This window comes from Ochotona princeps, chromosome 6 (assembly GCF_030435755.1).
Source record: "Ochotona princeps isolate mOchPri1 chromosome 6, mOchPri1.hap1, whole genome shotgun sequence".
Classification (NCBI taxonomy): domain Eukaryota; kingdom Metazoa; phylum Chordata; class Mammalia; order Lagomorpha; family Ochotonidae; genus Ochotona; species Ochotona princeps.
The window spans coordinates 52128036-52151424 of NC_080837.1; the positions used below are offsets into that span (position 1 = coordinate 52128036).

The following is a 23389-nucleotide window of genomic DNA, read 5'->3' on the forward strand; positions in this document are numbered from 1 at the left end:
TGGTTATTGCCACAAATGGTTTTTAAAACCAATATACATTTTCTCATTCCCTAGCTAGTATCTGCCTAATTTTCTATAGTAGATGCTCCCAACCTTTTTTATAATCTACTGAAAAGCCAAATAAATCCTTCCCTATGTCTCTCTTCTTCACAGCACTAATAATAAATGGATGATCAGTGGGTGTGCTGTTTGCTAAGTCCCAATGCCAAAAGGACAAGGTGAAGAGACAATTAAACAAGGCAAACACACATGAGTTGTTATAGGAGAGGAACCCTGACACAGGGAACTCTAATCTCATAAAATGGTTAACAATTTAGTGCCCTTTGCTACAGAAGGAGAAACACCGTATTTCTATTTTCCTAGTTGATTCACTAGTCAAAGTCCTTGAAGATAGGCTGGAGCAAAGGCAGTCAGTGTCTTGCTAGCAATATGTACAGACATACAAAAGACTCTTGGAGAATTGTCTCCCTTCAGAAGGTTTCACTTTTGCATGTGTCACTATGTTAAGGCTTTGTCACTATGTTCATCAAAGCGATAAACAGATCCGTCCTGGGCCTGGAATGATGGCTGAATGGCTGAACCCTCATCTTGCATCCCCAGGTACATACGAGCACTGATTTGTATTCCAGCTGCTCCACTTCACATCTAGCTTCCTGCTTGTGGCCTGGGAAAATGGTAAAGAATGGCCCAAAGCCTTGGGAGCCTGCACCCACATGCAAGACCTATAAGACACTCCAGGCTCCTGGCTTCAGATCGGCTCAGCTTCGACCAGTCTGGCCACTTAAAGAATGAAGCAGCAAACAGAGGATCTTTCTCTGTCTCTCCATCTTTCTTTAAATCTGCCTTTTCAATAAAAATAAATAGGTAAATAAACTTACATTAATTAACAATAACAACAAAAACAACCAGATCTATCCTATCCAGAGTCAGAGTAACTTAACCACCAAGGGTCAGTTTGAAGGCATTTGGAGAGGGGAGAGAGCAACAGAACTCAGATATATTTTCCTAGTGGATACACAACTCAATGTAAGAATAAAAATACATATACCTATACACCCAGAAAAAGTAAATATTATTGTAAATCCACTTTTAAATTTAAAAATAGCAGAGAAAAAAGAGAGCCATTTTAGACTTCATCAAAGCTTACAATTTTGTGAATTGAAGAAAATCATCAAAAAAGTAGAATTGATGAAGTGGATTTGCAAAGAAGATAATTTCAAGTTACATATACAGTATCTGTCTGGTACCCCAAAGCTCCAACTCAATTACAGACAGTTTAATGAAAAATTGAACAGAGGATTTCATAGGTATTTTCTCCAACAAAGGTACACAGATTGACAAAAAACACAATGAAAGATGCTCAACATGTTTCATCATTAGAGTCATGGAAACCATAATGAGAATCAGGCATTTGGCACTGCAGTTAAGATGCCATTTGGCACCCCTGTGGCCCAAATTAGAATGCCCGGGTTCAAGTCCTTACTCTACTCCCAAGTCCAGCCTTCTGCTAAAGCACAGCCTGGGAGGAAGCATGCTAAGTAGTTGGCTCTCTGCTATCTACTTAGAAGATCTGGACTGAATTCCCAACACCCAGCTTCAGCCTCCATTGCCAGTCATTGCAAGCACTTGGGGCATGAATCAGTAGACACAAGATTTTCTCTCTCTCTCTCTCTCTCTCTCTCTGCCTTTCTCCCTTCCCCCTGAACGTCTGAAATACAGCAGTACTAATTACACAATAGAACCTCCTTAAAACCATATTCCTCACCAGTGTAATACTTTCTATGTTTTTCTCCTCCTGTTCTTTCCAAATTTATCACCTCCAGCTCTAACTCAGCAGCCCAGTTCCCCCAGCCTGGCCCCACAGTCCTCCTGATAGGCCTACCAGGAAGTACATTCTTTCCCTGACATTGGCACAAATCACCAGCTCATGCTGAATTAATCCAGGGCCCTCAGTTTCTTGAAATGACATTCTGGGCTTTCTTCATCCCCTCTCAGATGGACTCAACTCCTGCTCAATTTAACATTTTTGTTTTCTTCTGTTACGTTGTTACTTAGGTTTGGCTAAGTTTTCTGTGAACTTTTATCCCTTATTAATTCCCTAGTCTTTTCCTCAGGTTCCATACTTCGCACCTCTTTGTGTCACACCAATGGACTCTTTCTCTCTAGGCTTATCGCTCATGTCCCTCACTTTCCAATAAAAATGGACGTATCTCTACTTCAGCTCTGTGGTCAACTGATCCATTACGCACTCAAGAATCATGGCCATAACATCATCCTATTTCCCTTCCCTTGCCCCACATAAATTACTGCTTTTTCCATTAAATCTTCCCAAAACAGAAACCCTAAACTCCAAAACAGCTTGCCTTTTGCCTCATTCATAAAATCTCATTCGTGAAATCTTTGATAGTTTTCATGGAACATCATTGCTAGTGCATCACATCAATTGGTTCTCTCATCCATCCATAAATTCAACTGATTTAGAATCCTAAGAACAAGACTTAATACGTGGAGGCTGGCATTGTGGCACAGCAGGCAAAGATGCACTTGTGGGCCCGGCAGCTTGGCCTAGCGGCTAAAGTCCTCGCCTTGAACACCCCAGGATCCAATATGGGCACCGGTTCTAATCCCGGCAGCTCCACTTCCCATCCAGCTCCCTGCTTGTGGCCTGGGAAAGCAGTCGAGGACAGCTCAAAGTCTTGGGACTCTGCACCCGTGTGGGAGAACTGGAAGAAGTTCCTGGCTCCTGGCTTCGGATCGGCATAGCATCAGCCATTGCGCTCACTTGGGGAGTGAATCATAGGACGGAAGATCTTTCTCACTCTCTCTCCTCTCTTTATATCTGACTTTCCAATAAAAATTAAAAAATAAATCTTTCAAAAAAAAAAAAACTGTGCTTAACCACTATAAACTGCAAAGTTTAAATTGGGTTAAGAATCTCCCTGAAAAGGTTTTAACAACAACAACAACAAAAGATGCATTTGTGATGTGAACATCCCATATGGTCACTCGCTTATGCCCCAAATGTTCCACTTCTGATCTAGCTCCCTGCTAATGTGCCTTGAAAGCAGAGAAAGATGTGGGAGGCCCAGAAGAAGTCCCTTGCTGCACACTTTGGCCTGGCTCAGCGTTGGCCATTGTAGCCCCTTGGCAAGTGAACCAGCCAACAGAAGACTTCTCACTAGTAATTTTTTCCCTTTCTCTCACTCCTTAAAATTAATAAACAAATCTTAAAAAAAACTAAAAATACAGCTCATGAATCATTATGTATGACAATTTAGCTCAGTTGCAGACACAACAGTAAAAAGAGAACAAATACATGATTCATAACTTTCTGGAATATGAACTGATAGTCATAAAAAGATCTGTTGAACACATGATGATTTCAGCACTTAGGTTAGCTTTCAAACATTCAACTAAGAACAATATTCTCAACCAAATATAAAAGAGAACAATTAGGGACAAGCATTTGACACTCAAGCTTAATTAACTGCTATTTTTTCAGGTATTTCTAAGTGACCCCAATAATGTATTAAGTCACAAACCTGTTAACTTCCCAGAGCCCAGTCCCAGCTATCTATTCTGCAGAGGTAATTATAAAACAAAACTTCAGTCAAAATACTCCAATTAAAAATAAATACTCCAACTAAAACTAAAAATAAAATTTCAGTCAAAATACTACAAAAATTATGAGTTCAGCTTTCTTAATTCCTTTTTTTGTCAGTTGTGGGGAAATGCATATGAAATATGTTATCTTAACACTATTTTTAAGGGTACAGTTGTCTCAAGTACATTCACATTGCTGTACAACCAAATTCAGCTTGCAACTTCCAATTTGCAAAACCAAAGTTCATGTCCATCAAACAAGTGTCCACTGTCCACTTCCCGAGGCAATATCAAATATCAATCTATCTTCCATTTATATGAATTTAAGACATTGGATACCTCATATGAGTGGAATCATACAGTAACTTGTCTATTTTGTGACTGGCTGCTTTAACCTAAGCATAATGTGTCCCCACGAGGTTCATTAGGATGCAATGTACGCCACAATTTTCTTTCAAATTTGAATAACATTTCATTGCAAGTATGTACCATAGTCTCTTACCTACCCATTCACCAATAAAATGAGTTGCTTTGGCCTTTTGAATTCTACAATCATGGCCTCTAGTTTCTTTTACTGATAGAACACTTTTAAATGGTATCTCATACTTAAATATAAAGAACTGAAAGCTTACGGAAATAAGAAGCATTTAACCATGTATATATTCATTTCTTCTATATACCTATATGATCTCTAGAGGGAATTTGTCTCTGACTCACATCTTCACTAGGAGACATATGTTTAACTCAATCTAAATATGATACTTTTAGTAAAAATGAATATTCATTGACTTTAATGACATTAAAGGGTTTTTCTTAAGTCAAATTGTGAATAAATTTGTTTTGGAAATAGACCTGTTTATTGATGTCTGATATATATTTGATTGACACATTGTAAGATACTTTATCTAACACATGAATATTTACCTTTTCACAATGTACCTAAGATTTGCCATCTAAATTTTCAGTCCAAAGACCCTCATGAGGGGAACAAAGACTGATAAAATGTATAAACTGAGAACACAACCCACGATGATGAAACTTCAACAATCTGTCTTTACTTGCTGCTCTGAAATGCATCATTGTCAGCATCTGACCCCGTTAGGTGGCTGGTAAGAGGATTTTGAAGGCCAGCAGATTTTATTTTTAAACTCTCCATATGGTTGACCTTCTCTTTTCAATGTGAGCATCATCTACAGAGAGGATCATCACATGGCAACTCTTACCCTAAACTGTTTTGAGTAATTTGGTCAACTCAAAAGTGATGCTCAGCTAAAGAACAATATGTGCAGTATGATATCCCTTTTACTTAAAAGTTTCACATAAATACATTTCATGAAATCTGTAAAGCTACAGACAAAAAAAATTAGGTTTAAACTACTAGACAGTGAGATTAAAATCATTTTTTTCAAACTGAATGTAATGTAAGGCATAAATATGATTTTCTTTTACTTTTTAAAGATTTTCATTTTATTTTTATTGGAAAGTCAGATACACAGAGAGGAAGCTCTTCCATCTGACGATTCACTCTCCAAGTGGCTGCAATGGTCAGAGCTGCGCCAATCCAAACTCAGGAGCCCAGAGTCTCTTCTTGGTCTCCCACACGAATGCAGGGTCCCAAGGCTTTGGGTCATCCTCAACTGCTTTCCCAAGCCACAATCAGGGAGCTGATGCAAAGCTGGACCACTAGGATTAGAATCAGTGCCCATATGGGATCCTGATGCATACAAGATGAGAACTTTAGCTGCAGGGCTACCGCACCAGACCACCATAAATACAATTTTTAAAATTACTTTTGTTTATATGATTTTTTGCTCAGTTTCTTGTTAACTCAAAAACAATATCTCAAACATATTTGAAATGTTAATTACCAATACCTTTGATCTCTTAATACAATATATTATGTATTTACATTTTTCAAAATTAAAAGGGATACAAACTATTTATGTGCAATTCATATTTTTAAATTCTATAACATTGATTTTGAAGATAAAAACACGTTATTTTTTTGCATTTTTTGCTTTTTTTATTTTATATATATTTTTATTATATTATTTATGTATCTGAGGTGAAGGGGGATATTGAGGGAGAATCCCCACCCAGTCTCCCACCCACCCAAGGTCCCAGATGTGGGGCATGCTGAGATACTTGCTCAAGTGGTCTTAACAGTCTTCCAGTTATGGATCGCTGCCAGCCACATCCCTTCCAGCTCGATTAGGTCATTGAAGAAGCCACTGATTGTCACAGTCCATCATGGAGTCTTCGTTTGCCCAGTATTTCGCTGCCCAACGTTTAGCTGAGGTGGTTGATTGACCTGTTCCGTCCTCCGTCCTCACCTAGCCAGGGCTCTGAGTCCAGCAGTTCGATTGGGGAGATCACCAAAGAGACTTAGAGGTATTCCCAGATCAGATTCCCGCATGTTCCAGCTAGCACTGGTTCCGGCACAGTCCATCGCCACAATCAGTTGGTGGTTGCAATCGCTGGGCTGGCTCCGTTCTCAGTCCCGACTTGCACTGGAACCAAGGGTGTTGCAGTCCAGCCTGGTTCTGCCCAGCATGCACTCGACTCTTTCATCAACCAGTGGGGTCTGAAGCCCAGTCGGGGCGACCCACAATAACTGCCACCAGGCCCGCCCCTCACCCTGGCCTGCCAGTATACATAGCAGACTAGTCCTGTCTGTCCCGCTTCCCATATGGCTCCAGTACCTGTCAATGGGCATTGAAGCTTAGTTCCCTCCAACCAACTCAACTCTCCAGCCCTCACGGATATTGCTGAGTGCCTCTCCTTCTAGCCACCCCAGCCCCCGTCCTAGTTTTCATGCCCTCTCGTGGGAGTAGTGACCCAAGAGGGGGAACCCCACCACTTCCCTCTTGGGTCTCTCTCAGCCCCGGTTTATGATCTCTTTGGGTGGTTCTGTGGTTTGACTTGACAGAATTAGCTCCCAGTGCCAGCTTCTGCCAGCTGTCTGCGGTTAAGCCCAAACAACGTTCACCCACTCCAATTTATGCTAGAACCGGCAGAAATAATCAGCCCAAGCTGGCTTTTCCCAAAACAGGTTATTTTTTATATATGAAACTTTTACATGTAAAACTAATATAAAATTATTCATCCGGCCATCTTTTCAACAAACATTTAATTGACACCTTGTGAAAAAACAAATTCAATGCTATATATATATATTTTATTTTTTAATGCTATATATTTTGCAAAACATCACACTGAAGAAGTGAAAAACCAATATGAACACATCCTGGATTTTAGTCAGGTGACAATCACAGATGTTGGCACAATATTAAACATTTGAGTAAGTTGGTGAGAATGGGGGACAAAGCTGAATATAGAGTGGAACAAGCACAGAATTCCTCACTGAGTGACCAGGAAAGGCATCCCACAAAGACGCAAATAGGTAAAATACACCTCGGTTTAAGGCCACTTGTATTGTGGATTATACCTGACAACACTCTAGGCAAAGGGATGAGCTCAGCGAAGCAGGGAGGCCACGCAAAATTTTGAAGAATAATTTTCCTTATAAGCTCTTAATCCTCAGCCTTAGAAAACAGAGGGAATTGCTTTATTTATTTCTTTTTTTTTAAAGATTTATTCATTTTATTACAGCCAGATATACACAGGGGAGGAGAGACAGAGAGGAAGATCTTCCATCTGATGATTCACTCCCCAAGTGAGCCGCAACGGGCTGATACGTGCCAATCCGAAGCCGGGAACCTGGAATCTCTTCCGGGTCTCCCACATGGGTGCAGAGTCCCAATGCATTGGGTCGTCCTCAACTGCTTTCCCAGGCCACAAGCAAGGAGCTGGATGGGAAGTGGAGCTGCCGGGATTAGAACCGGTGCCCATATGGGATCCCGGAGCTTTCAAGGCGAGGACTTTAGCCACTAGGCCACGCCACCGGGCCCGCTTTATTTATTTCTATGAGATGAGTATCAATGGGGACTAATGCTCAAAAAGACAAAACAGTGCATACTACCATCCACAGACCACATTTCATTCATCAATCTGCCTGCCACTTACATCCCTTTATAAACTTCCATTTGCTTCATGTTAGCAAACTAAGCCATACTAATATAGGTGATTTTAGATATTTGCCAAAGACAGTTTGTGAAAACAATTGAGACTAACAAAAGTCTCATCTCCTGGCAAAATTTGAATAAGAACATTTCACAGAGCTGAGGTAACTTCCCCATTCCCTGGAATGGAAGACATAAATTAAAACATTTTCCCCTTATATAACAGAGCATACTTAGAGAATACATGAACTATGAGAAAAAGCTCTCTGGTTTCAGTCATACAAAGCCCCTCGGACAAACAGTGCAGCATGGCCAGAAGGACATCTAGACTAGAGAATCAAATGAGAGAGGCTGCCCATTATTATACATTCTTACACACAGAAAAATCCACCCAAGTTGTAGTTAGTAGAAAACACTGTTTAGTTAATATTCCTAAAATCTCTGGAAATTAAGCACATACCTGGTATGTTTCACACTTGAAAATGCCTCTGTGCACAAGCATTTTTTAATGTTTGGCAGTATTTGCCCACACTGAAAATATACAAAACTGGACATACAGCATTTCTGCATCTCTAAACATAAATGCACACATACTAAAGTGAAACATGAAAGATTTCAGACAAAGTTACCACTTGCTACCTTTTCTCTCTCATTTCCCCAGCCAAAGCAAATAGAACTATCATATCATTAAATTGGTGGCAATTTTGTAATATATTAATCTGGATGAAGAACTTGTCAATGTGCTTATTTTCAAAAACCATATCTGGGAGAGAATTACTAGAAGTTTGCTCAACCATGCAATAAAAGGAACTTAGTGCCTAACACCATCTGCTGCCAACCATGCAGCAATTCTCTGAACAAGCTGCACAAGCAAGAAACTTAAGGTACTCAACAGGATGTAACCACACCTGCTGCAAATGTACACTCTGAGAGTCTTCAACAGCTTTTACAGCAACAGAACAAGCAGTAGATTGAAGGATAATCCTGTTAGTTTTACCATGTCTGTTGTATTTAATTTATCACAGTATTTCCCCCTCCCGACTGCCATGTGATGATAAAGAAAAAAAAAGAATCGTAAATTGTAGCTGTTCTTTCTCATTCAATGGTAGGCAGTTATTTTAACACAAATGACTGACACTGGACATCACTTTTCTAGAAAGGAAGTTAAAGGAACGTGTGCACCCTTCAATGGTACATCTGGTAACTACAGCTGGTATGGCTTACCATAATTTTTTCAATAATGATGTACCAAAAGTATAACAAGAAAGGAAGACCCTGTCTGAGGTCAACTGCTTGTTTTTTTCCCATGCTCACATTAAGACCTTGTAGAGTGTGGCTTTAACATGTACTATCATTTCAAATTACAACCAAAACCAGGAGCACTCCTGGCTGCTCTGGGATAGTGGCAAGTTAGCTCCTTATTAGTGTTCTCTTGCACAAAGATGGTTTGACTCCAGGTGGGGATGCAACAGATAATAATGGGGAGCCAACACAATGTACATCTATAATGCTTGAAGAATTGAAGGCACATGTGGTTCAATACATTCATATCACCAATACAGTAAGAGCAAAATTTTTTCAGATAGTCATTAAACAAGGTACATGCATTTAAGGAACAAAAATACTAAAGAAAAACTGAGGGTCTATCCCATAAAATAAACAGCACTATTTTCTATGAAAGATATAGGGACACAAAAGTCATTTTTCAGTACTTAAATATTTTAACTATTCCTCAAATAATATCTAGAAGACAAAGCGAACAGATACTAACATACAAGGATACTTCAAATAGCTCATGGGAAATAGAATTAAAAAACAAGTGCATTATAATGCAAAAAAAATATTGAAATCCATACCTATGACAAGCCTCCAAAATTTCATGGAAAACATGCATTATGAAAAAACTATGGATATAATTTAAAATTTTTGCATGAATATAAACGTACCTTTTTTTCCTACAAACTTTTTAAAGTACCTTCATACAATGTAATATGTCATAACTGGATAAACCTCACTCTATCAAAGACTTGAGGCCATGTAAAAATCTGTATCAGTGGTAAAATACCATAACCAAGAAGGCTCATAAAGAGATATGTCAACATTTCCATGGAATGGCTGGAAACACATCACAAAACCTCATAAGCTCATGACCTAAAGTATAAATTTTATTTTAAGTAAGCCAATATGTTCAACGGAAGAAAACAAAATTCAAATCTAAATATTATCATTCAAGATTAACAGGAATGCAAATCAGAAGTGATGGTTGAAGAGACCTTGTGACATTCAAACTGATCAAAAGGATTGACATAAGTGAATAGTAGTGACGTAGAAAGAAGTAGGGACAGGCAGTTGGCACAACAATGAAGAAGCTGCCTGGAACACTCAAATCCTGTACTGGAATTCCCAGATCAGATTCTGCGTTTCATTAAAAAAAAAAAAAAAAAAAAAAAACACGTTATTGAAGTAAGATGCACATATTAAGAAATGCAGTAAATGTGGATATAAAATGAGTTCACTGTTATCTAAACATACTGACAGCCAATAGCCAAACTAATAACAAAGCATGGTTAGCATCTAGCTTCTTACTAATGTGCACCGTAGCAGACAGCAGGTGATGGCACCACCATTACTTGGGTTCCTATCACTCACAGATGGGGTTCCTGGTTTGTGACTTCAGCCTGGCCACACACCACTCTAGCAGGCATCTGGACGGGGTGGGAGGTGGGGGAGGGAAGTGTAAACCAGCAGATGGTGCAGTTTGTCTGCCTTTCAAGTAAAAGCAACGTATCTAGAAAGAACTCCAAAACTCAACAGCAACAAAACAAACAATCCAGTTAAGAATGGAGCAGTTAAGAATGGAACAGGCATTTTTTAAAGGATGAAATTCCAACAGCCAACAGACATAAGAAAATGTGCAGGATCACTAACCATAAGAGAAATGTAAATAAAAACCACAAAGAGGTTACGCCTCACCAATATTAGAATGGCTATCATCCAAAATCAAAAATAACAAATGTTGGCAAGGCTATGGGGGAAAATATTAGAATGGCTATCATCAGAAATCAAAAACACCAAATGTTGGCAGGATGTGGGGTGAAAGGCACCCTTTTCCACTACTTTTATCACATTTGTATCAGATTTTATCAATAACATAATTAAAATAATATGTTCTAAATCAATGGAATTGTCCAATACAGCAACTCAGAAATGTTAAAAAAAAAAAAAAGGGGGGGGGTGGCAGAAACACTCTTAAATGAACCTAACTATCATTGTTCTTTTAGAGACACAAATTGCTCAGAAACTCAAGAGCCGACACTAACAACTTAAGAGTGATATCACAACACTGTGGGGTTTTTGTTTGGTTTGATTTTGGATTTTATTTTTTGCTTTTATGTTACACACACACACACATACACACACGCACATCAGAAGAACCTTGGACAATGACTCTCTCTCCAATTTGGCAGCAAAAACAAAAACACAGGTAAAACATTTGGCTGCATCACAATATTCTTTCTCTCTTACTCAGTCACTATATATCAATACCTCTATCTCAAATTTTATAGGACCTCTTCAAGTCATGGTGCCTCTTCCTTTTCACATTCTCTCTATATTACAAATCTGAAGCCACTCCCTTTCAAATGTGTTACAACACTTGCTATTCTGTGACTACTTCCTTAACAGGTTCTCATTTTCATAGAACTCTCTAAAGCAACATGATTTATAATCTGTCATTACTATCATACAATAAGGCTTTCAGTTTTTTTTATTTAGAAAAAAACACTTTTAGATTGCTTAATTTGGAATGCTTGTGGTAAGGTTCTAAGCTGCCCTTTATTTTCTGCAAAAGAAAAAAAAAAATGCATTCCAACTCATGAAAACGGCTATTTGAGAAATAATTGTAGAACTTAACTCAAAAAAATATATGTGTAGTTTTCTACTGACAAATACAAGCAAGAACAAGCATGCCAAAATAATCTAATGTTTTTTTTATAAAAACTTCTCCCCATTCACCTTTTGAAATTTCAAAAAAAAAACCACCTGATCAAAATCTACATGCTCACCAATATTGATATCACTTGATTCATTGTCTTGTTAATAATTTTAATGACCCTAACTTTGCTATAAGTTAGGATTTACTTTGTTTCACCAAACTGCACATACTTCCAATAAGTGGGGGATGTCATATTACATACTTCTTAACCGTAATTCTCTGGTTCTTTTTCTACACACAGCTCTTAAGGATCTTAAATCTTTCATTTCATATCAATGACCATGCCTATACTACATAACCATTGCTTGTTTCTTTTAAAAGCGAACTCATGTATTGAGTATAAGAAGAAGTGATACTACAAATGAGTACTAAGTAAGTTTCTTTTTTTTTCTTCCTTTATAGCTCAAGTTTTCCAAATGCCTTGGCAAAACTATTGAGAAAGTGCCTTTTTTATCCATGACAATATTCTGTGTCTTTTCCCACTAAATGAGAAATTGTTTCAGGGTCAACCATACCAAACAAAAGAAGAGGCAAAAACATCAAGCATCATACCCTTTAAGAGTTTGATTTGTAGTTTCTACATATAACCATCTATTTGGTGCCAGGAATGACTTGATATTACAAGTCTAATACAGACAGGTCCTGACCTCCTAACACAATAACTTATGGGAAAGTAGAGCCTCCAGGCTGATTTGACTTTTCAAGAATGTCACATGACAAGGTTAAGTAGTAGTAGTACCTTAAGAGGCCACTGGGTCATGAAAGATCAGCCTTTAGGAGTAGATTAACTCTCCACTCATGAGTGTAGCTCAGTTAACACTGGACATCAGTCTTCTCTTTCTTGTGCAAGTGCCACTTGCAGTTTCATTTTCCACAAAAACCTGAAACAATACCAGGCCCTCACCAAAGGCAACCACTTTGTTTTGGAATCCCCATATTCCAGAACCAGGAGAAACACTAAGTCTTTCTTTATAAATTATTCAGTCTCAAATTCTTTCTCATGGCAACAGGAAATCAACTAAGTAGCAGCAGCTTCAGTGTGCCAAAATGGGGTATCTTTAGATACAGTACTGTTACAAGGAAACCAATCTCACCAAAATATTGAACAATGTCACAACAGTAATTTTAAATGGATTATTATCAGAACTTAAGAGAATAATTATGAATAGACATTCATTTAAAGAGAGGTCCCTACAGTTCTAGGTGACTTCATTTAGTGCTTACAAATAAAAATACATCAACGTTTCCATCAAACATCTATTTCTAGAACACTATAGCCACACAACTTAATTTGGAATAGAACCATCATTAATATATTTATCAAAGACCATTTCTTCATAAAGTTAAGAATAAATTCATCTCAGAATGTCATATGTAGTTGAATATTACTTCTGTTTACTTTCTTCAGAAATGACTATTGATGGAACTTCTCAACATAAAATTGAGACTCTCAAAATGAATCAATAATATAAAAGTTATGATACTCTAAGATAGCAGAAAACAGTTTTAGGATAGAAATGGTAAATTAAAACTTCATAACAAAAATATTTCACATGTCATATTTCAAAATATTAATCAATGAGAGGTTTATTGTTTCTTTTCCAAATACTTGACAATATCTTTCATTTCTAAAATAACTAGAATTATTTATAACACAATTGGGAGGTTTTTAATTGGCTTTTAGTTTTCATCAGTGTCATTCTTTTGTCTTCTCTCACATGTTTCTTGCTGAACTTTTCCTCTCTTATTATTTCTTAAATATCAGTGCAACTGGTAACAAAACTTAGGATAAGCATCCATAATTTATTAAAGATTTACTAAATTTTTATTTGAATGGAAGATTTTACTGAAAAGGAGAAACAGAGGTTTTCCATTCACTGCTTCACTCCCCAAACTGCCACGACAGCCAGAGTTGAGCCAATCTCAAGATAGGAGCCAGGAACTTCTCAATCTTCTCACGTGGATGCAGGGTCCCAAGGACTTGGTCCATCCTCCTTATTTCCCAGGCAATAATCAGAAAGCTGGAATAGAAGTGGAGTAATGGGAATACAAATAGGGGTTCATATGGGATGCCAGGTGCCTCAGGGTAGTGGATTAACCTGCTTTTCCACCATACCATAATTTTAAAATGAAACATAATTTTTAAAGATTTTTTGTTTTTATTGAAAAGTCAGATAAACAGAGAGGAGGAGAGACAGATCTTCCCTCCGATGATTCACTCCCCAAAGGGCACAATGTCCAGAGCCTCACCAATCCGAAGCCAGGAGCCAGGCACCTCCTCCAGGTCTTTCAAGTGGGTGCAGGATCCCAAGGCTTTGGGCTGTCATTGACTGCTTTCCCAGACCACCGCAGGGAGCTGGATAGGAAGCAGAGCCACCAGGACACGGCCTGGAGCCCGTATGGGATCCCAGTGCATGCAAGGCGAAGACCCTAGCAGCCAGGCTACTGCACTGGGCCCATGAATAATAATTTTTTAATAATACGTAAGTACTACTGACTTCAAAATCAAGAGATGAAGATTATCTTATTGATAATATTTTCATTAGAATTAGTTCTTTGGATTTTAAATATTAGTGTTGCTAAGTTTCTGAACACCAGTTCCAAGACAGGAAGTGACAGGTGGGTTTAAGCTATAGTTCTAACTCTGAGTTTATGCTCTATTCTCAGATAGATATGATTCTATAGTAACACATTAACATTTCCTGGACAATTACTGGAGAAATAGGATTACTTTCTAAATGCATTCACTGGACAGGTACTCAGTATTTTCCTAACACCAAACGTTGTTTCTGAAGCAAAGACTTAAAAAAAACTTTTAAATCTTTAACTTCATGAAAGCTGGACTCCAGCAGCAAATATAAATGTTATGCAAATAGTTACATACATATTTATGTATGGTCATACCACCTAACTAAAAAGGAAAAACTAAGTGACAATCTCAGAAGTGTATTATCAGAAATGAAGTATACCTCCAAGTAAATAATACTACAGGTTAGATACTCAGTCTAAGTTCACTTCTGAAGTGAAGCAGAAGTGATGGAAGCAAAACAGTCCAGCTTGGAGGAAGAAAAACTACAATTCCAGGCTGACAGAAGAGCCCCAGGGTCCATGAGAAACTGAAACAACTTATCCAGCAGGAAATGTGAGCTGAGTCTCATGGGAAGATCAGCCAGTTCATGAAGTGCCCGCCCTGCAGTTAAATGTCCATACCACGGATTATGGACTTCCTCAGGGACACAAAGGGGTACAAAGGGAAGAACAACACTCTTAATTGGAAGAGTTTGGATTATGTGGTCTCTGGAGTAACAGAACAGAAAAGATAGAGAATAGATTGGGCCTGAGGACAATGTTTTTCAGGAGATAGCACTGAGTGATCTTACACAGAAGCATGATTTAACAAGACTTGGATTTGTACAAAATCTGTATTTGCTTAGGTGAAACGTGAATGAGGACACCTTCAGTAAAAGCAAAACGGGGGATACACAGGACAATGGAGTTAACAGTGCAGATGAACAGAAAGGAGCAGGTTTGGGATACAGCTGGAACACACAACGGACCAGACGTGGTGATAATGGGTGTGGAGTGGGAATGAGAGGATAGTGTTGAGAATGACTTCTCAATTCTTGAAATAAGCCATTGTAAAACCCTGGGACCATGTGCTATACGTACTGTCCTAGGAAGCACAAAAGTTTGAACCTTCATTTTCTCACAAGGGCACTAGTTAAAATAACCTAAATTAAGTTAAATCATTTCTTTAATTTCTACACAGTTATTTATATTTGCATATTCAAATCATACAAAACATTTGAATTATAAGTACTTCCCCAAAACTGTTAATTTGAAAAGTACATGCTCTCTTAACTAGTAGAAGGGATTTTTAGGAATAACCACTCCTCATTCATAATGTGATGTAAGGATTTCTCATACCACCATGACTGTCCACTTTTCATCTAAGCTACCATTTTTCTCTCAGTTGAACTTCAGTCTCCCTAAACAATCTCACTGTTCTCACCAGTCAGTTTCCCTGTTCTCACTCTCATCCCATCAGTCACAGACTCCTACTTGCAGCCATGGGTGAACCGTCACAAGCTTAAGTCGGCTTGCACCCTTCAACACCTCATTTGGAGGGAACGCTAGAATCCTAACACCCCCTCGCCTCATCTCCTCAAACCTCATTCCAACCTTTTCACTGTTCTAATCTGGCTGTTCTCTGTACCTGGCACTTTTCTCTCAAGTGCCCACACATCTACTGAACTGCTTCTGACAGATTTGAGCTTTCACTTATCATAAATGCTTGGGTTTGTTTACCATCACCTCAACAGTAATATTTGCTTACGTGACAGGAGAGGGAAAAAATGTATTTCAATGGTTTTCTATCCCACATAATCAGTTAGCCACCAGAAAGATAAGAAAGGAAAAAAACAAACAAAAAACCAAACAACAACCAAAAAAATCCTGGTTTCTACTTCCTCAGCAAAACAAACAAACAAAGAAATGTACAATTATAAAGCTGGGCAAACACAACTTAAAAAGAAAAAATAAGATACACATTACATTATGGTCACCAGGTCTTCATTATACACAAAATGATTTTTAAAACACTAAGCTTCAGAAGATTTTCCAATGATCATAAGAATCAATAAGACATAAAATCAAGAAACAGCCAAGAACAACAAATGAGCGATACAAGTAAGCCATAGTGTTACAGCCTTGGAAGGAAATAAACTGCTATGCTTAGTTGAAAGTGGTGGGGAAGAAACAGGGGGTACACACACAAAGTAAGACTGATAGAAAACTCAGAATACTCATCAAAATGCAAGTTTATGTTCTTTTCATTTCTCTTAGATTTAGACAAAGATACATAGATAGAAACAGGGAGATCCCATTAGTTGGTTCGCTTCCCAAATGCCCACAATAGCTGGGACTGGGTTAGACCATAATTAGGAGCAAGAATCTTAATCAAGGTCTCTCATGGATGGTGGCAAGCATCTTATTATTTGGACCATCATCTACTGCCTCCCAGTGTATGCTCTAAAAAAGCTGAGGGCAGATTTAGTACTTGTTTCCAGGTAATTAATCACGGGGTGCATGAATTTCAATTAGTGTCTTAACTACTAATGCAAGCACCGATGCCAATATCATTCTTTTTAAGGGTAAAAGATTACTTTCTCACAATAATGTAATTATAAATATATATGTAAATTGTTCATGTTTTATATATGTATGCATAATAAAAATAAAAACTATGATCCCACACTTGATTCAGAGAGTAGCATACCCAAACGTTAATCTTTATAACACTGAATCATTCACAAATTTTAGTTTACATTGTCTCAACAAAACTATGCAAGAGAATACACAGATCAGAAGTTTAAAAAAGAATGAGATAGGCATGTTAATTACTCAAGATGGAACATCAAAAAAAAAAAAAAAAGAAGAAGAAAGAAATCTTCTGATGCTAGAAACCAGAGAAAAAAACACCTCCAATTTAAGAAACTTAAAAATTCGAAAGGTTGTGCATATTATGTTGGAGAATATCTGACAGTAAGCTGCATGATTCAAGCAACTCACAATTAACCTTTAGGTTAAAACTCCCCATGTAGGAAGCACTGTATAATCATTTATGTTTCAAACTGATATTTTAAAGCAGGAATTAAACACTCTTGTGTAGAGAAAACAATGACATGTGTTGGGTAGGAAAACATGATCCCAACCATCCAACCTATACTGACAGAAATCTACGAACAGCTGTTTTATTTTGAAAAGGGAAATGTTCTCTGTGACCAGAACATGAATACTCTTACAGAATCCTGTTTATTGCAGTGCAATGATCTATGGTGTAGAAACACGATTCAGGTGGAAAGCATATATTTAGAATAAACACATCATTGCAGACTTGCTACTAAATGTCTTTGTATCACAGTTTCATGAGCTGCAAGAGACAACAACTCCAAGTAAACAAAATTTTCATAAAGATAAGAAAAGAAATAAGGAAAGTTTTGGATACCTATTATTGCCTGGTTTCTGGTTTTTTTTCTGAAGACGTTGAGTTAATTTTACATTTCTGAACATCAGACTCACTCAGCAGAAATTAGTTGCTTCCATACGATCTCATAGTAGTCTGAAAATTGAAACTGTTCTAGCTATAATAACTCCCAGAAACCAAAATGGGATCTACCCCCAAATTTATTAAATCACCAAAGAGAGCCCGGCACAATGGCTCAATGGCTAAATCCTCACCTTTCTAGCACCAGGATCCCATATGGGTGCCGATTCCTGTCTAGAATACTCCACTACCCTTCCAGCTCCCTGCTAATGGCGTGGGAAAGCAGCAGAGGATGGCCCAAAACCTTGGAATCCTATACCCACATGGGAGATCTGGAAGAAACTCCTGGCTCCTGGCTCCAGATTGGCTCAGTTCTGACCATTGCAGCCACTTAGGGAGTAAAACAGCAGATGAAAAATCTTTCTCTCTGTCTCGCATTCTCTCTGTAAATCTGATCTGCTTTTCCAATATAAGTAAACAAATTTTAAAAATTCCAAGATTAGCTGGGTTGTCACCTAGGAGGCTGTAACAAATAATTTTCAGGGAAAAAATGTTCTGCAATACTCAAAATACCACCCACACATCAAGTTGGATTTGGAGGGCATTCCATGCAAAGACAGAAACTTACTAATGCCTCTATTCTTGAGTGGATGAATTTAAATGTTAAAGAAATGAAATATATACTGGCAACATATTGCATTATGAAAAAACTAATATGTGATTCTTAAAAATCTTGGGGCAGGGGAATGGAAGGTTTTCTAACAGTTTGGTAAATTTCTTTCCTCAGTGGTACTCAATGCTTCCTTATAAAAGGTAAACCCAAAATATTCACTTCAAAGAAGTAGAAATTGATATTTTCCTATACAATATGTTGGTGTCTCAAAATCTATCTTCTATATGCCTGAAATGCAAAGGAAAAATGCATGTTATATGAGCTACCCATTTACATTTAAAATAAGTCAAAGTTTAAATCAATGTATCCCAAAACTACAAATTATCTCTTAAAAATGAGATTTGCATTACTTTTTATTTCTGAAGTCAGTGGCATACTCAGCTTTTCAGTGCTGAATTTCATAGTTGTACACACATATATTTTCTTCACATTTTGACAAGAACTTTGGATAATGTTTATGACGATCATGAAATACAGTAATTATAAGTATCTAACCTTGAGTTGTCAAAAGAGAGAACAATCATGTTTTAAGGGTCTAAAGGAATTTTAGAACATTTTAGCTCAGAAAGCCATTAGCAGAGTAACCTCTGAGCTCCTCAGTGTGAGGCATGGTCTTTTCTTCCTTCATAAATTCACAGGTCTGGGAAAATAAAATCTATCACAAGATGTTCATTAAGTAAGTACCCACAAATCTCACAACTCTCAAACACTAGTCCTTCTGATAGCTAGCATGCAACATACATCACATTTTGCCAATTCACTTGGCCATTACATTTCTCAATTTAAGACAAAACAAATAATCAGTTTACACAATTTCATTCAGCGTGACTAGATTGACAATTCTGACCAAAACAGAAGCCATTGTTACTGCAGTTCATGTTGTCTTATTTCTAATTGAGCTGAGAATCTGAAAAAATTGGCCCTAATCCCACCCAAATACATCAGTTGTGCCCACAGATACAAACTGCCTGAGACTTCCTGTGCTATTAAACTAGACATTTAAAAATATTTCTTTATAAACAGAAAGAAAATGAGATAAATTTTAGATAACATATTACAGGCTACTAAGAATGCTATTTTAGGGTACAGAAGGCAGAAGATTTCTCTGTGGGCTGGCAAATTTTAATACACATACAGAAAGTTGTTTTAGAAGATTACTGGAGTGTTTTGAAATTTAATTGAATAGTATCTAGGAAATGTTCAAAGTGCAATTCCTTTTATTTACATTGAAGATATGAAAACATTATATCAAGGCTACAATGTGTCATATTAAATTAAATCCTCAGTTCACTATCAATATATTCACATATTCACAAAAGTTTGTATCAAATATGTACAATATTGTAAAAACAAATTTGGATGAATCATAAACATAACTTCACTGTTTATTATATTAATCAATTTACTAACTAAAAGAAAAAATGATCTTTTCTTTTTTCAGATTTATTAATCCACTGAGAAAGGTTTAAGATAAGTCTACTAGGCTGGCACTGTGTCATGGCAGTAAAGCCCCTGTGTGTAGTGCAGGAATCCCATAGAGGAGCCTGTTGGGGTCTCAGCTGCTCCACTTACCATCCAACTCCCTACTATACCTGGGGAAGCAGCAGAGGACAGCCTCAGTCTGTAACCCAGAGGTTGTTCCTGGCTTCATGCTTGCCCAGCTCTGGCCACTGCAGCCACTGAGCGAGCGAAGACCTCTCTCCCTCTTCCCATTTCTCTCTCTCTAACGTTGCCTTTCAAGTATATAAATGAACCTTTAAAAAAGCAAAATGAAAGAAAATTAGATGGGACAATATGGTGGCATAGCATACTAATTCTCCTTTTGAAGTGCAGGCATCCCATATGGACAACCTTTTCAATTCCTGGCTGCTCAACTTCCACTAAAGCTCCCTGCTTACAGCCTGGAAAAGTAGTGGAGGATAGTTCAAGTCCTTGGGCCCCTGCACCCACATGGAACACCCAGAACAGGCTCCTGGCTTAAAATAAGCTCAGTTTTGCTGGTTGCAGTCATTTTGGGGAGTGAACCAGGAGATGGAAGGTCTCTCTGTCCCTCCTCTCTCTAAAATCGGCCTTTCAAATAAAAATAAATAAACCTTTAAAATTATTTTGAAATAAACTCTAGTAGCTAAGTTCAGGAGCTTTGGACACGCACAGCTAAATTTATACTCTGACACAGCTGTTACCCTAGGCTATTCTATCCATACCCCAATGGCCTCATTTACAAATAAAAGCTGGTATCTACTTTTAGGGCTCTTTTGCAAAACAGGTATGTCAAACATGCAGCTACGACTCTTAGAAAAATGTCTGATATTACAACAGCTGATGTTCATGCCATTGGTCCTCTTACAGAGTAAGATTTCAGGATGAGTTCAAATAGTATAGCCCACAATTTACTCTTATCCAAGAATTCAAAGGTCGAAATGAGACTGAAGCAACCTAAAAGCAATCTAACGTTATTTCTGGTTAAAATGAACAGACACAAAATGGAATCTAAAATCCTGACTGTTCCTAGTTTAAGATCATTGTTCTCAAATGCCCAGACTTAGATTTTATGTTAGAAATAAATTTGGACAAAAAGCCAGTAAGTCAATAATTGAAGAGGAACACACAGTCGGTTATTCTGAAGACTGTTCCATTGTCCTCTGGGTCTGCCAGAGAGTGATGGCATGTCCTAAGTTGAACTACAGGTACACAACCACATGGTTTGTTCGGCTCTGAGTTACACACCCTCCCACTGAGATGGAAGAACACAGCTTTGGGGACACCAGGGAAAACACTCTTCTAGGGAAAAAAAGGCAGAAAGTCACACTATATTGTCAAGAGTATGCACTGCCCACTTGGCGTAATTTCCAAAATCTCACCAAACTCTCCTCAGGGATTCCAGTTATCCGTGTAGATGCATTGCAAGAAATTTTGAAGTCAATGGTCAAAAACATCTGAAAACGATTAAAGATTTGTGTGTATCAAGATTCCTCTTCACATACACTTACTGACTTAAACTCTGAAGTGGTAAAAACAGATCCCCATGTGACAATTCAAGTTGAAATAACCCTTGTTCTCAACGCCTGCTTAATTTTTCAGAGTCTTCGCAGAATAAGAACAAGCACATCCTTATGAAAAGCAACTGAGAAGCAGGACAGTTTTCAAATGTACTATAAAAATGGCTACAAAGCTACCCCTGCGCCACAGGTAACAGTGAGGGATATGGGGCTATTAGCCCCCTGACCTACACAAAGATCAGAAAAGCAACTGGACAGCAATAATGGCGAAGGTTAAACTCACTCCTGGCTTCCAGCAAGTACGCATTAAGCTAAGATCCAGTGGCTGTGTATTTGAGAAGCCAGAGATTCCTCATTAAAAAGTACATGCTATGTTAAAGAGCAACAGGGTTCCAGAAAAATCAAATATGATATCCACCCAGAAGGATTTTATGACTCTGGAGATGGTCAACTCCTGAGTATCAATAAGACATTTAAGAATGTCTAAGAACACTTAATAGTGCAGGACAAAGTAAATTGTGAAGCAAGAAAATATGAAAACAGCAGAGCAGAAAAATTTAAAACCTATGAAGTATAAATCTGGGTTGTGAAGAACTAAAATCAATGAGGAGAAAATAAAAAAAATTAGGGAAATACTAGAAAATGCAATGAAAAGCATTTTAAAACACACAAATACAGAAAAATGGGTAAAGACATAAGTTAATCTCCTATTTGGCATACATTAAACAAGCATGAAAAGTATGCATAAAATGATTTTTAAAAAGAAGCTTAGGTTCAGTTGAGATTTCCCCATTGCAAGCGTATACCAAACATAGAGTCCAGTATCTTATTGTCCCGTCAAGTTCAACGGCTTCTTAGGTATACCCTCTCTGGTCTGAAGACAGAGCCAGCAGAGTATCATCCCAGTCAATTGAAAGCTCCAACATACCATCAGCAAAAATTTACATCATTGTGGAATTAATTGACATAGTAATGAGTAACCAATATGTTAAAAGTAAATGCGAGTTCCCAGCCACCTTCTGTGACCACCTCACCTATACTTCAATTTTAGTTTATACACAACATATAACATTCAAAACATAACATGTTATACATAACATCATATCATCTTAAATCAAGGCAAACATGTGGTGGTGGAGGAATCCACCATGGTGGGAGGGTTTGGGGAGGGGTGGGGAGAACCCAAGTATCTATGTAACTGTGTCACATAATACAATGTAATTACTGAAGTTAAATAATAAATAAGTAAAAAAAAAAAAAAAAAAAGAAATGCAAAAAAAAAAAAAACCTAGCATTATTAACTAGAATATATATATATATGTAAGGAAGAATGGAATGTCCAAAGATACAAAAATAATAGTTACAAGCATAAAACATGAAGTTTTCCTAAAAAAAAAAATAAATAAAAATAAAATAAAATAACACAAATGATCTGATTTTCATGGGACAGTTGCATTATTTTAAATGTGTGATTAGGTGCGACAGTTGATTCTATTTCCCTGATTTAAAAAATAAATTCTAATGCGGTAGAACAGCCAAAAAAAAAAAAAAAGAAGCTTAGGGCCCAGAGTGATAACCCAGCTGTTAAAGACCTCACCTTGCATGCACTGGGATCCCATGTAGGCACTAGTGCTAATCCTGGCGGCTCCGCTTCCAATCCAGCTTCCTGCTTGTGGCCCGGGAAAGCAGTCGAGTACAGCCCAAAACCTTGGAAACCTGCACCCACATGGGAGACCCAGATGAAGTTCCTGGCTCCTGGCTTTGGATCATCTCAGCTACAGCCATCGTGGGCATTTGGGGACTGAATCATCAGATGGAAGTTCTTCCTCTCTGCCTCTCCTTCTTTCTGTAGTTCTGACTTTGCAATAAACATATATGACTCTTCAGGGAAAAAAAAGGAGCATAATTTAAGGCCATAAAAAGCTGAAATCCAAACACAAAAGAAAGCCTTTCTGGATATGTTATCCTAGGCCGACAATTTTTTTCTTTCAGAATCTAGAATCCATCATTTCATTCTTTTCTTGCCTGTAAAGTTTCCTGTGAGAGATCTCC

General features: G+C 37.7%; 1 protein-coding gene across 1 annotated transcript in view; it reads right to left on the minus strand.

Moving 5' to 3' along the window:
• The window catches only part of PRKD1 (protein kinase D1), a 305664-nt gene that overhangs the window by 259272 nt on the left and 23003 nt on the right, over positions 1–23389 (minus strand). The window lies entirely within an intron of this gene.